Raw genomic sequence first — 14,138 nt, 5'->3', positions numbered from 1 at the left:
TATATATATATATATATATATATATATATATATATATATATATATATATATATATACACACATACACACACACATATATAGACACATGCAGTTGAAATCAGAATTATTAGCCCCCCTTTAATTATTTTTTCCTTTTTAAATATTTTATATGGTTAACAGTGCAAGGGATTTTTCACAGTATGTCTGATAATATTTTTTCTTTTTAAACAAAAGTTTTTAAACACCATTTTAAAGTAAATTATTTTTCAATAGTCTACAGAACAAACCATCCTTATACAATAACTTGCCTAATTAGCCTAGTTAATCTAATTAACCTAGTTAAGCCTTTAAATGTCACTTTAAGCTGTATAGAAGTGTCTTGAAAAATATCAAGTCAAATATTATTTACTGTTATAGGGCAAAGACAAAAAAAATCAGTTATTAGAAATGAGTAAATAAACTATTATGTTCAGAAATGTGTAAATTTCTTCTCTCAGTTAAACGGAAATTGGGGGAAAAATAAACAGAGGGGCTAATAATTTTGACTTATTATTTAGATTTTTTAATGAAGGCTGTACAAATTTGAGGTAAACTGTCATCCTTTGGGTCAATTTTGACCTACTAGCTACAAAACTATAACCCCCCACCTTGAAAGTCTTTTTTCATTTTGTAGGATCAACCAGCACACCTCCAAAACAATCCCCAGCTGAACACTTTTTAAAACAAAGCAAAGCCTGTAATACCACCTCTGATTTAGCACGTCTGAGCGAATCAATCTAAAACCAGCATGTTCCGTCAGACTTTCCCAAACCACGATAGAGACCCGAGAAAACCGGAGAGGATGCGAAATAGAGCTTCCCAAGAGATACGACAGACCTTTTAGCCCTCGGCTTTGAGCATCCGCACGCACTTGTACACGCTATCAAAAACACAGCTCACCCCATTTCAACCGGTGCTGTGCTGAGAAAAGATACAAAAAAATCTAACAGATGGAAAGACTATAGAGTTAAACTGCCATACGGAGTCACTGTTTGGCAAATCCTGCAGGGTAAATGCAGCTTTTACAGACCACTCTATCTTTATCATCAGTAAATAAAAAGGCAGTTTTATATAAAGTGCTAAATTAATAAGATTGCCAGGTGTGTCGGGAAGATTTAATGCTAAGTGTGTTAAGCCATTTCAAGAACTGTCGGCTGGATCTCCATTGCACGCCTATCCTGCGAAATCACATTAAAAACCCTTTCTGAGGGCATTATGGCATGAACGATCTCTAAACTTTCAATTACTGCCCCCGGTGCTCCTGCCATCTCTATGATTTCACAACCCGCTTTTTTCTCCTGAAGCCCAGCTGATCTGGATGCAGGTGGGCTTGAGATTGATTGAACTACTGGCGGGAGCCATAACGAGTTGGTCTTCAGATGCTGGTGATCAGACGGGGCCGTAAATTGCCCTGACAGATTTGGATGGCTGCGATGACCCCCAGGTAACAGGCTATGGAGAGACAGTTCATTTGATGCTGCTGTTGTCCCCTAGTGGGAAAAGCACCAGCACTTATTGGTGTTTTGGTCAAATACAGTGAGTGTTTGTTTCTAAAAAAACCTTTTAGCCCCCATCCCAGCACGGCAGGACGTCAAGTGCACCGTGATTCATCTTTTAAAGCTTCACTTCTAAGTTTAGGCAACTGCATAGCTTTCTTATCATTAGTAGATCATCCACAACAAACAGCTGCCCGCAATCTCTAACCTATCTGTTCTTCTCTTTAACGGTTTCTCTTTAAAGCCTCAGAGGGCACAGTTGGTTGCAAATCTTGTTTCGGCGGGCTGACAAAAGCTATTGTTTCTTGCACAGATGCATGAGCCAAGATGTTTCCCTTTTTTTCCACAAAGCGCCAAATGAAGCAATCTGTTCAGAAAGAAATGCCACTACAATATGTCAGAATGCTAAAGAGATTGGTTTAGGGGGGAGGGTGTTTAGCTTATTGTGAGCACCTTCAAATTTACATAAAATTCAATTATGTAAAAATGTGATTTCAAGCCACAAGATATTTTTCATTAAAAAATATCCAAAGCCTACTGGAGCAGTCTCCTAATCTGCTGACTTTTGTACTTACATTATCCCAAATGTTTTAACAAATGTTTTAATCTAGAGAAATAAACAATTTTAACTAGTGACTGTGAAATACAGGGAAACACCAAACATGATTTCATATGTAATGTGTTTTATAAGACTGCACAGACCAACATTTTACTGTGGTGTAGTAAAACTATTTAGGTTCATTCTACTATGATCACAAGTTTTGACTGCTTTTGAATAGCTCATTGATTTTAATTTAGCACAGTAATTTTAAATCCAGTGCTGCAACCCAATACATATACTTATACTACACCATAAACGTATGTACTTTTTTGTAAAGGAAAAGTATATACTTTTGAGTGTGTAACAGAAGAGTATGCAAGCTTTGGGACATACATTCTTGTTAACAGATCTTTATGTTGCTTAGTATGTCTCTCGACACATAATCCACATTTCTTTCATATTTAATTACCTGCCTTTTTGGAAAAGCATAGATAATCTGCCATTTGCATTTGAGTCTTTCATGCAGAGAAATCTCCTCAGATCTTTGGGTAATTATGCATTCAGAAGCTAATGTCCAAACATATCTTAATATAAGTTCACATTGTTGTTGCAATAAATATAATGTGGTTTAAATATGTTCCAGTTGGCTAGATATTAATTAAGTCATTTAACCAACTTTACCGAAGCCTCTCTACTTGACGGTTGGTCTCGGGTGTCTGCCATGTTTGTAGTCTGTTTACACTTTTTACCTGGGTTTGTAGGTCTAATCAACTGGCAACCTCCCGTTCACCCTTGGGAAGCCAATATGGGAGTAACTAAAACTGCAATTCATTGACTCGCCTTAAGGGGCTGGCTCCAGGAAATCCAAGGGATTTCTGACTGCAATTGTAAATTGACAAAATTTCAAGCTGAAAAAAAAAAAAAAAAACCTTTACAGCCTGGTGCGAAAGATGGCTTTGGAGCATATAGCTATGATTACCCTTTATGACAAATGTAAGGGGGTGAAATTTTTTATAACTCATCCATTTAGTTTTAATTAGGTTATATTAAGTCTGCATAATTAAAGGCGTGGTCTTGAGTGACAGCTATTCTCGCTGCTTGCTGTCTCGTCACCTCTGAATCCGGCTAATTAGCCGCTGAGCTCTGCATATACATCATATTTTTGTTTTGGTTAATGTTTCTTTACACATTCAATTGCCATTTGGGATTATTTCCTACAATTAACAGATAATATGGCATGCTTTGTTCACTTAATTGTGCTAACAAATTGTTAAAGTTGCTTCCATTTCCTAGGTGAGTGAAGTTATAAACTATATACCAGTGGTTACCAAACTTGTTCCTGGAGGGCCAATGTCCTGCAAATTTTAGTTCCAACCCTAATCAAACACACCTGAACAAGCTAATCAAGGTCTTACTGGGTATACTTGAAACATCCAGGCATGTGTGTTGAGGCAAGATGGAGCTAGGACCAGGACCAGGATTAGTGACCCCTGCTATATACCATCTCTATAAACGTGTTTCTTTTATTTAAGATCATTTATCATTTATGTTTTCTTTTAGACCTGTAAAGCACTCCAGAATCTGACAGATTGAGTAGCTGTAGGCTCCAGAACAGTCATCTGAAATGTTGTCATACAGTGTTATGCCTGGATTTCATCAATAGCCTTGCATTTACTAACACAGACTATATTTGAAGTGCTTAGAAGTCATTTGCGTTTTCCTCCTGTTGAAAAACGTCATAAAAACAATGTTTAGTGGCTCAATGTATTACAACAGTGTTTCTAAAAGTATAAACACTTTATTGATATAGTGTACAATCAAGTACGCAAACGAGTCGCAAGTATTAAGCGTCTCCTTAAGTAAAGCCAGGTCCTGTCTAAGCAAAATGCCAGCAGGTGTCCGTAGCTGCGCTCACTCTCCGCCTCTTTGCCCTTGTTTGATATCCTGCCATGGGTGTGATGACGCGTGAACAAAAATTGTGACGGTTGGCTGCACCTACTTGTAGCTTCTTTTGCAGTCTTCAGAAACTTATGGGTGACGTCACAGATATTACGTCCATATATTTTACAGTCTGTGGGTCTAATCAAATTCACGTTCAAAGTGCAATAAATTGGGGCAATATTAGCGATTAGAGTATATGGATGCTTCTACACTTTGAATTTTACTGGAAATAGTAAACCATCCGGGAACCTTTGGCATACTCTTTTCGACATATTAACCATCCGGGAACCTTTGGCATACTCTTTTCGACATTATGGTTTGGGACATACTCATTTTATTTTTGAATACTATTTAGGATGGATAGTAGGTGAGTTGGTATGCAGCACTGCTCCCCACAACCCCACACATGCTTATTTAAGCATTCCTTTGTTTAACACACCTAAATTAGATGAGCAGCTCATTAGAAGAGAGCTCGGAAAAAGAAATGTGTTGAGATCACCATGTTCCCGACATAACATTTACTGCTCTCTTTACCTGCTCTACACAGGAAATCATCTAAACAAAATAAATAAATAAACTGTGCTATATATATATATATATATATATATATATATATATATATATATATATATATATATATATATATATATATATATATATATAAGCATTTTTTACAGCAGTGTGAAGGGTTATTTAATTGTAATCATGTGATTAGAAGTCATGTCATGGACACGGTACCCTTTGATTTAAACAGGCTTCAACGCTGGAATCACCACAGAATATACTGTAGATGACCACTTTGCAGGGAACGTACAGTCATTTGGAACAAACTTCTGAAGCTGTAAATTAAAAAAAAAATTGAAAATATATATAGCAGTGGATGCGAGGACCGTTGGTTTAGCTCGTTTATGAACAGGATTTCTGCAATCCTGTGAGATGTAATGATGATGACAACTAGGACTCTGACATTGTTTGTTTTGAAAACGCACCCTCTAGTGGCAAAAATTGCAATTGTGTCAGTAATTTTGCCAATCAAAGGAACAATATGATCACATCATAAAAACTAACCAATATAACATTTTTAGATTATATTACACGCTTTGTTCATACAAAACGTTGCAATTTTTTGTTTGTCAGTTTGCTTTCATGAGGCAACATTTCAAAGTGCCATGTGAGCACAAAAGTCACATGTGAGCAAAATGGTCCTCTCATTGATCAGAGTGCACCTGTTTATGCTCCTCTACATCATCCTTTAAATGGATTAACAAATTCAATACACAGACTTATTCATGCAGGCATACAGATGTAGCCATCATTCCAGTCTGATATGCTATGACAAAAACTTATATATAATTGTCATCATACAACAACACCGTCCAGGTCGGAATCAAGAAATAGAATTCTTGCAATTCACAGAGCAAAGCCATACACATCATTTTCAGATGAGAATCCACACTTTGTATTTCAACTCTGATAACTCCAGTGCTTGCTCAGAAAATGAACCACTGCTGCTTTTTATGTAGCAAGTTTTGAATTATGGTACCCCTAGGTTTGTTGGATTGGATTGCTTTCTCACCTCAGTCGAACCTTTCCACAGTTTGTTTTCAATCAGACTGAGACCTCTTTGTTCAGGCAATCTTGAAACAACTGTTTTGAGGACATAACAAATCATGATTGCCAATTTGTCCAACTGAACCCAACTTGGGTTATAAAACAAACACTCCAAAAGTGTGGAGAAGCCTAAAGCATAAACTGACAGCGCAGAGAATATAAAAACTGCAGTTTGAGTATTAACTAACAGCATCAACCAATTTAAAGGTTAAAAACAAAAAAAGCAAGTGCACAGATTTGGTAATAATCAACATGTCATTATCCAGTTGTTTTTTGATTGAGGAACTGGTTATTTTTCATAGCCAGACTTCCATAATAAGCAAAATCTCAAACGTTTGATGTCCATGTGCACAGATGTTTGCGTGCTCATATGCATGTGCACGTCTGTCGTTACATGAGAGGATTTCTGATTCAATATTTAATACATCTGAAAACACACAAGTGTGATTACCCAAAGGAGCAGCTGGCATTTTATTACCTGATTTCATTATGACATGCTTTAGAGACTCTGAAACAGCCTTTGTGCATCCTCATATGTGGTCTCAAGCTTCTGCATAAAACAACACTTCCTTTCAGAAACGTTAAAGGGAAAGTTTAATCAAAAAATAAATATTATCAGTTAACTTTAACCACATTTTTCCACTGTGTGGCATGGCTCGCTTCAGTTAGTTTTGGTTGGGATTTTCCACTACAGTTACGTATGCAACCCAGGCTCATTCTGAGAACGTAGTCCTGTGGACGTTTCTGGAGGCCGTGAAATGCGTCCCCGGAGGTAAGTATTTTAGCAGTTTTTGTTTTCACGAATCGACAAGAGGCCACGGTGTGCGCTTTTTTCACATCTCGAACATCTCTCGCAAGTGCCGTTCACGCCCGCGCCGTTAACCATACACTGGCTGAATGATTGACTGGGCGACCGGCAAATAGGCTGACCCTCTCTTCTCCTCCTCTTTCCCTAAACCCAACCAGTTTTACAGATTGATCCGCCCACCCGCTTACTTCCCTAAACCCAACCAACAATTTACAAAAGCTATCTAAAAAAGAAAAGCCCTCCTCTGATTTTTATCAAGTTTTGGGATTTTACCACATTCTTACACTGTCATGAACTTGTTCGCTTTTTTTTTTTGGATTCTGTTTTTGTCTTACCTGATTTCTGAAACTGCTCACCCCGGACTCGAACTTGGTCATTGTTGTCGTGTTCAACTGCTCTCTGCGTCTCAAGTCTGCAGACATACACGATGAGCTAACTGGACAAACTGGTTGCGGCGGGAAAGCCCTCCACACAAAGGTAAGCGGTCAGTTGGCAAGTGCAGAAGGAATGGCATCACACCACCCCGTAGCGTTCGCTTAAAAAATGAAATGCAGCCATACATACCTCCGGCTACAAATTCGCAGTCACTAGAAACGTCCACAGGACTACGTTTTCAGAATGAGCCAGGGTTGTAAGTATAGCTTAAAGAGAGTGAGAATATCGATATACTGTAGTTGCACCACATCTACTGCCTTGACTTTCTAATTAGTTTTTCAATTCAATCTGTTCCTCTGCTACAAATGAGAGGACTATGTGGACCTCTTCTACTAAACACAATGATTTCAGAGGCTTTTTTTTCTTGCAGTAGAATAAAAACAAATTGTCATTCAAGCCAAAAAAAAATTGCAGTGGCTACTGCAGACTAATTATACATAGAAGGGTTGGTGTCCAAATCCAATGACACCAATAGTGACGATTCTCTTAGACCAACCGGTGATCAGCAGCATGCTTAAGTCACATTTTGGTAATAGTACAACTCAGACAAGATGGTACTAAATAAAAAATACTAGGTACTAGGTACTTGCGTATGAGTGGGTGCAGCCAATTAAATCTTTTTGGCTAAACACTTCCAGTCTCATTCACTTCTATTCATTTTTATAAGTTAAAAAAAAGCTCATTCTGCTACTTGATGTTGCAAACTGATTTTTCTAATTACATTATTCTGCTTTTCATGTAAAATCATGCACACACTTCTTTGTTGGGCAAGTAGATTGACTTTTCTGCCATTTATTATTCCTGGTCATTTCTCCCATAGGCAACTGAAATGGAAGTTCTAAAACTTGAAACAGAATTCTTGAGATTTCATTTGGACAACACATTTTTTTATGTTCAATCCACATCATTTTTTAAAAAGTGTTATTTTAACTTAATCGATTTGTGTTGGGACAGCATGAATCAATTGTTTGGAACCCTGCATTTTTTAAAGTAAAGAATAAGCCAAATAAATCTCCAGCCCGAGCTTTCAGATGGAACCTTGACAAGCCATGCGTAATAAGCAGCAGATGATAACAAAATAGAAGACTATCATCATGGGATAATGTGTAGCTTTACATTCAACTATGGCTCAGTGTAGTAAATGCTACTATACCTAATACATGTGAAAATACTACATTTAATAGCGTTTTGACTCCAGCCTATAAAATAAATCATTTTGTGTGATGATGTGGATTCTTACACATAATGAGGCATGCAACATTTTCCATAGTATTTTTAACAGTGATAAAAGTGGTGTTTTTGGAGTTTCTGCAGGACAGCGCCCTCTGGCTTTTAGATGAAGATTTACTATTGATAAAAGAACAATACTTCCCTGACGAGATGCGCATGAGAATCACAGTTTTTTTGATAAACTGTAATTTTGATTTTATTTCATTCACCGTGTAGCCCAAGACATCAGTGCAAAACTGCAAGTAAAGCTGCTTAAGTTTTTATTTTCATGCATAAGCAAAACAAACAAGGTTCGTGGTCTGCTACAACTTGACAGAAAGGACATTTGTCTTCCACTTCCTCTAGCCAACAGCAGTCACAAATGCATTAATTACTTAATAACGAAACATTCCTGTCATAAAAGATGACAGCGACTGAACGTCCCGATGCCATGCAAAATTTGCCATCCAGTTGCTTAAAATAGTGTAGTGCCTGTCATGCAATTTAAAATAGTCATGTGTAATTCTTTCAAAACAAAAATCAGTGTCTTCAATAATATTTCTGCAACAAATCAGAAGTCATAAAAATAGTAACACCTTTCTGCTTTCAATCAAACACAACTCTCCACACGCTAGTTCACAATCTAAATTGAACTTACACCAAAGACCATCCCCTCACCCACCACCACTAATTTATATTCCTCAGTCGAGTCGAGAGATTGAGAAAAAAGAAACCTGAGAAAATTGGATCTATCTTTGAGGAGATGGGGAGGCAGAAGAGAAGCAGGAGGAGAAGGAAGAATGTGGGATGTAGTAAGGTGGGTGGCTAAAGGTTTGGTCACATTGCTGTCTTTCTTTGAATGTTTAAAGGCAAAACCCAATCCTTTCAATCAGGATCCAAGCAAATGTGAATGCTAAAGTTTCCCCACAAAGATTTATTTTCAAGTATGGGTGATTCACCATATTGATCAGCAGAAATTTGCTTGGCCTAAATGTGACTGATGCATTGCTAAAATATGGCCGATCCACCAATCCATTACGTCTGCAAAATCCATGGCAAAAGCACAACATGCCTTATTTGTGAATGTGCAACAGCTCTGGGACTGGTTCTCCACAACCCTTCTCTTCCAAACACACTCTCTGCTTGAAGTGTGGTCATTATTTCAGATAGTAAGGGCAGTAGCCTAGACATTGGGAAGTCTTTGGGAATAGAGCAGGTCAGCCAAGGCATGTCACTGTCAACCGCAAAATGGATTAAATGAGGAAAGGAGATCGAAAAAAGGTTAAGCCACCTTTATTTTTGCATAATCTGACAGTCAACTGGAATTAGGAAAGATACACCATCTAAAAATGGCATGATAGCATCTTTTCGCATATATATCTATAGTGAGCAACTGTGTTCATATAGTTTGACATCTTTTTCCTCTCTATTCTGTTATTGTCAATCCAGCTGTGATTCTGTAGACCCAAACAGTTTTATTTTCATTCTAAGCTTTAAAGGTGCTGTCAGTGTTCTGTCTATATAACAACACACTACTAAATCTAGGTGTCCAGAGATATCTCTCTCTCTCTGTGTGACACATTATTTAAGACACTTTAGGTTTGTGCAGGGTTTGATACAATAAAATGAAGCACAAAAATCACTTGTTTAGATGGCTCAAGGGAACTGTTGAATCTGTTTATAAACCACTTCCTTTTTCACATATAGTGTAGTAAATGGTATTTTATTCATGCAACAAGTCTAGGAATGCACAGCATGTTAATAGCATTCAGATTATGCATATTTCATCACCAGGGTATAATCTATTGAAGACTGTTAGAATGTGTTTGAAGCGAAGAGAATATGCTACAGCATTTCACATAATGACAACACACTTGAAATCTCTCTTTATTGTGCTTTTTGCTAATGTATAAAATAAATTTAACAAACATTTTAACTAAGACTCTTAAGACGATTTTAAAAAAATGCACTTGTTACAACAAACAAGATGTATTACAATCAAAACTGGGAATGAGAAGCATCAATCAAGTTCTATTTCTTCATTAATAAAGCTATAATACACTGCAGTGATGTTCATTAATCTTTTGTCAGTCATTGTATTCTTCTGATTTTCCAGCAGATGATTTAAACAGCTAGACAATCATGAGCAAATTGCCTTGGAAAACCTTGCTAAAAATTATACCAGCATACAATGTCCTTTAGATTGTTAAGCGATGTACCATAATTATCCCTTTTGCAAGAGCACTTTCTGTCGTGTTTAATCAGTGATACGGAACTACTTTGTTGTTTTCACTTATTGAATAAGGAGGAAAAGTAAACTAAAGTACACTAAAGATAAGATAATTTTAAGACTGAAAATTAGCCAAAGTGCAGAGTAAAGATACATGGTGATAAGTTTGTGTAATTAATGAATAGTCCAATAGCTGTAATGTTCATACAGCTCGCACTTTAAGCTGTATAAATGGACTACATTTGTCCACAACTTGTGAAAAACATAGAATATGACCATTGTTTCAGAGAAAATAGAGGAAACAAACAAAAACATTTGTGAAGGCCATAAAAAACATTATTTTGCTGATGTATTGTTCACTTCACCTATGTTCATTCAATGAACATATGGAATGACTCTGCAACTGACTTGCACATACGCTAACATTCACAAACTGTAAATAAATTTAAGCTTACTAAAGTAAATTGATTCAAATGTACCCAACTCACACACAAAATGGACTTGTTAGTGGTCTTTCCTCCTGAAATATAACAAGGATCGAAACTCACTAAAACTCTACAGATTTAATTGGTTCTACTCCTGGCTTTCATGAAGAATCTGTAGCATCCAATTAAATCCCTTATTTTAGAAGTGATGAATTGACATGACTTGAATTCATTGTGATGTGAATACTACTGGAGGGATGGAAAATGAAAAGCTGTACCTGATTTTCAAGCGGGTGCCTTGACAGTGTTTGTTGATTATAAAAGTAATTGGAAAGATAAAATATACTGAATAATATTCATTCATTCATTCATTCATTTTCTTGTCGGCTTAGTCCCTTTATTAATCCGGGGTCGCCACAGCGGAATGAACGAGAGGGTGCTCGCTGCAGAGCCATTTGAGGAGAGGTGAGCTCCAGAGAGGGGGAGCATGAGCTGTCGCTCCTCCTCCTGTAAGCTGTTTTAATGCGTACACCAACCCCACCTCTAACCCTACCCCCAGTGACATCACTCGTAGAAGAAGTGCAAAAAAGGTGGAGCTCAAGCTTAAGCTCCCCCTCTCTGGAGCTCACCTCTCCTCAAATGGCTCTGCAGCGAGCACCACTTGGAATGAACCGCCACCTTATCCAGCAAGTTTTTACACAGCGGATTGCCTTCCAGCCGCAACCTATCTCTGGGGAACATCCACACACACATTCACACACACACACACACACACACACACTCATACACTACGGACAATTTAGCCAACCCAATTCACCTGTACTGCATGTCTTTGGACTGTTAGGGAAACCGTAGCACCCGGAGGAAACCCACGCAAAGGCAGGGAGAACATGCAAACTCCACACAGAAACACCAACTGAGCCGAGGTTCGAACCAGCGACCCAGCGACCTTCTTACTGCCTCGCCACTTAATAATATTATTACATTATTTATTATTTATGTATAATTATATTTGTATTTACTTAATTAAATCATTAATTAATTATATATATATTTTAGTAAATAAATTATATAAATATTATATAAAAAAATTTAAAAAAAAAATTTATTGCCATAAGATAAATAATTATTCTCCAATTAATAACACCATATTGTATAAATATGTATTAGTGCCTTTTCATTAAAGATTTCTTTTATATGCCCATGATAGCTCCTCAGACAAAATATTTTTTATTTATTTTTTAAATGTTATAAAGCTTTAGGAGTTTACAGGTCCCCAACTCCCTCAGCAGCATACATAAAAGGTTTTTATAATGCATAATAATATAGTGGGCCATCCTGGCAGTATTTTCATCTAGTATCTTTGAGTAGTTTGATTTTACTTTTAAAAATCTGGAGCAGCATCTAATAATGTATTCCCCCCCTTTTTTTTGACTCTTTAATCTCTAGCTCTTTGTGTCATCTCATTAGGCAAAAAAAAGCTCCTCTTTTATCTGCGTTTGGCTGAAACAACCAGGGGTGTTGAATGTTTATTTTATATCTTGGTTATTTCTTGACACCTTCCTTAATTGAGTTTAATTTGTGCAGTCTTTAAAAGCCAAAGCTAAGCAAATGTATGTTTTAGCATTTTAGACTAAGCCATGTCTTATTCATGGGAGGTGCTTTTGGAACAACATAAATAATTTATAGAAAAGCTTTAAATGATAGTTAAATGAGAATGATAGTGCACTTTACATTCTCAAAGGGGTTAGTTTACCCAAAATGGAAAATTATGTTATCAATTACTCTATCCAAACCCATTTGTTTATCTTAAGAGCACAAATTAAGATATTTTAGATGAAATCTGAGAGTTTTTTATCCTCCATAGACAGCCCTGACTTGTTTAAAGGTGCGGTAAGTTTGACACCCAGAGGTTGAACTAGATATTGCACACCTGGTTCAAAACAAATGCAAGCACAGGTTGACAGATTGACGACACCAACAGCTATGTGCCTTACTGTCGAGGCTAAAGGCTGATTTAAAGCATGTTCTAAATGAAAGCAATGGAATTAAAGTACTATTTTTCATATTAAAGAGAGTTTTTTTCCCCTAACCAACACCTGAAATTATGTTTCGACTTTAGTAGCTGAACAACAGAAAACTGACAACTATCACTTCAGGTACACCTCATGTGCTTTATTCAGTGTTATATGTTAATAATACGAGTTTGAATGGTATTTTACATCACATTTATTGCCACACTACTGTAAGCAACGACAGATAGTTTACCTCAGATCTTGAAAATAAAATAAATCGTTTGAAATTAAACTTCAGTGCAAGCCAACACATATCAATGATTCAGCATGTACATTTAATAATGTTAAAGATGTTTCATATGTAGTAATTGAATTATAAACATTGCAATTTCATTGAAGTGCAGTAAGTGCACTGTTCTGTGCTTCTGAATGGCTGAATTTAAATTTCTGTCAATGATTTGTCAGGTGCAAACAACCCAGTTGCTTATCACTGCAAATCTGGTCACATAGTGTGTTGTTAGAACAAAGGGTTACAATGTAACCTGTTCACTTAATGTTCATGTTCATAATATTATCTGCTTATCAATAAATACCTCATGTGGAACTCTGAATCTGCCTCTTATTTTGAAGTCTGTTACTATCCATTGAAGGTCGCATTTCAGTCATGGACGCACACTTTGAGAGTCTTCCTGACGAAACGAATGAAATACGCTGTTTTCCACAAAGGCAACCCTGGGTGCTGCATTTAATTGGCTAAACTACCATTAGATGGGTTAAATGACCAAAACAAAGACAGACGTTCCAGCAGGTATCGGACATTTTCAAAGCAGAATATCTGATATCAAACAAGAATGTTCACTTATCATGTTTCTTAAATATCTGCAAACATATTGTATGCTTTAGAAGACTCAAAAACTTACATATTGCACATTTAAAGTCCAGAAAACTACCAATATAGCTAAATAAACCAAATTGAATGTATACTATCTTAATATTCTTAATACAAGCTGACATCTCTGTGGTTTAAAACTACATAAGGGAAAGTAATTAATTACAGATTTTTCTTTTTTTTTTTTTTGGGGGGGGGGGGGGGTTAAACTAACCCTTTAAGGCACTTTAACTAGTTTTTATAGACATTTAGATATCTATTTAATGCCAAATTATTCTTTAATAATTTCTGATTTTAATTATTTTTACCATTTGTCGAACCAAATATCTTTTACAGAGATTTTCACACATGCAACTGAGAATTCACAAATGATCTCCCAATTGTTTCTTTAGCTGTATAAGCACACTCTGTTTAAAGCCTGACACTAAACATAAATTATCAAACACACATAATTTATTCTTATAAGTTTTGCATTATAATGAACAAATATTCCAGTTTTTGTTTTAATTTATGTTGGATG

This window comes from Danio rerio, chromosome 1 (assembly GCF_052040795.2).
Source record: "Danio rerio strain M-AB ecotype USA chromosome 1, GRCz13ab, whole genome shotgun sequence".
Classification (NCBI taxonomy): Eukaryota; Metazoa; Chordata; class Actinopteri; order Cypriniformes; family Danionidae; genus Danio; species Danio rerio.
The sequence above is the reverse complement of the archived record's forward strand: the minus strand, read 5'-3'. Positions refer to the sequence as shown.